The sequence below is a fragment of the Chrysochloris asiatica genome, unplaced genomic scaffold, assembly GCF_000296735.1.
Source record: "Chrysochloris asiatica unplaced genomic scaffold, ChrAsi1.0 scaffold00174, whole genome shotgun sequence".
Lineage (NCBI taxonomy): Eukaryota > Metazoa > Chordata > Mammalia > Afrosoricida > Chrysochloridae > Chrysochloris > Chrysochloris asiatica.
The window spans coordinates 3,519,302-3,521,443 of record NW_006408692.1 but is presented as its reverse complement, the minus strand read 5'-3'; positions in this window follow the sequence as shown (position 1 = coordinate 3,521,443).

Genomic DNA, 2,142 nt, shown 5'->3' with positions numbered 1-2,142 from the left:
GGCTTACAAGCTTTCAAGAGGGAGCCTAGTTCCAAAAGGTATGGAGGAAGGTAGAATCTCCACTGAGTAGTATCCAATCTGTCTGGGTGGAGCCAATGAAAGGAGACGGGGATAGGTCCCTTGTGGTACAATGGTGAATAATTGTTATCAGGATTTACTACGAGGGTTGGAAAAGTGAAGGTGGACATTTTGTAGCAAAAGGAGGGGAGTGATTGACTTTGTAGTCCAGGAGCAGAGGTCCCTGGGACCATCAATGAAGAAGAGTGGAGTGTGGGACCCTACCCAGAGAAACAGTGACATCAGAGATGGAGGCAGAGAAGATGAGGTGGAGAGATGGAGTGGCTGGGGATTTTAGACTCAGAGAGGGAGAGGGGCTGTGTGCTGAAGAGGACCAGGGGGCAGGCTTGTGGGTGTACTATATGGTTGGTTGATGATGCATGAAGGGGATTGTAACCATGACAATGAAATGATTGGGATGAATGTACAGCTAATGCTCTCCCATGTAAACTATCACATAATTCACAATTAAAAAAAAAAAAAAATCATGACTATATCATGGGCTACCAGAAGAACAAATCAATCTGTCCTGAAGGAAGTACAGTTAGAATGCTCCTTAGAAGCAAGGGTGGTAAGACTTTGTCTTTAAGATAGGATATATGTAAAGCTAATGTTCTCCCATGTAAACTATCACATAATTCACAATAAAACATTTTTTTAAAAGTCTGGACTGGAAACACTTTAAAAATCAACACAGCTAAATGATGATGCATGTATGAGATTATAAAATTGCAATGAAACAAAATACGATAGGATGAGTGTAAACCGATATTCTCCCATGTAAACTATCACTCAATTCACAAAAAAGCTTTAAAAAAAAAAATAACACAAAGCACAAAAAGCCACTCTAAAGCTTACTAAATTTGCAATGTTTCATCTTTTAATTCATTCACATTCTGCTCTCATGATTCAAGGAGGAAAACCTGTTTGTGTCATATCCACTTCAGAAGGAGCTGGATGTAGACTTAGAATTGAATAGTTTTATGCTAAATAGGTGTCCCAGTCATCTTTTAAACTTTTATCCTCTTGAGAGAATTGTCTGCTTACCTTAGGAAAAGGCAAATGGAAATCTTTCCCTATTTGGAGACTGTAGAAAACGAGTTTTGTTAATTCATTAGGTATGTAAAGAACAGTTTTAGTTAGTACTTTACTAAGAGAAAGTGCCCCCCCGCCCCCATCCCAAAAGGTTTACAATGCAAATAGAAGAATCTGGCTCAAGGCTCAGAACAAAAGCCAGGACTGCTGGATATAATCTGCTGGTGGGGTGGGGGAGGTGGATCTAGAAACCAGGTTGTTACAGGAAAGCCCTTTCCAGGAGGTGAGAGTTTAGGCCAGCTCTCAAAGAGGCTGACAGTAATGATTAATAAGAATAGAAGCTTCTACTTAGCAGGGCCCTCCACTTGGAAGCAAGTCCTGATAGTGTCGTGGTTAAGGGCAGTGTTAACTGAAAGATTTGAGGTTCCAACTCATCAGCCATTGTGCAGGAGAAAGATGTGGCCGTCAACTTTGCAAAGGTTTACAACCTTGGAAACTGTGAGGCGGTTCTACTCTGTTCTACAGGGTAGCTATGAATCATAATCAACAGTAATAGGGCTACTTACAGATAAATATCTGCCCTCATTTAAAGGTGGAAACTGCCTTAAGTGTGAAACATGGTAAGGGAACTGACTTGTTAGCAGTTCAAAGGCAGGTTTAGAGAAAGACTGATTTTGAGATTAGTTTGAGGGAAGTTAGATGAAAGTAGAAAGAGGAAGCATTTTTTAATGCTATAGTAAAAAGTTTAGATTTGATGATGGGGGGAGGAAAATTACATGAGATGAGTCTATGTCAGTTATGTAAAAATGAAATTACAATAGAGAGATCCTGGAGCCCAGGAAAGGAGCTAAGGCATGCCATGATTTTGCTCTAAATCCTTTGTTGCTGTTGTTATGTGCTGTGGAGTGGTTCCGACTTCCGACTCATAGCGACGCTGTACAGGGTTTCCGAGGCTGTAAATCTTTACGAGAGCAGAAAGCTTCATCTTTCTCCTGCGGAACAGCTGGTAGTTTCCAACTGCTGACCTTATGGTTCGCAGCCCGATTCTTA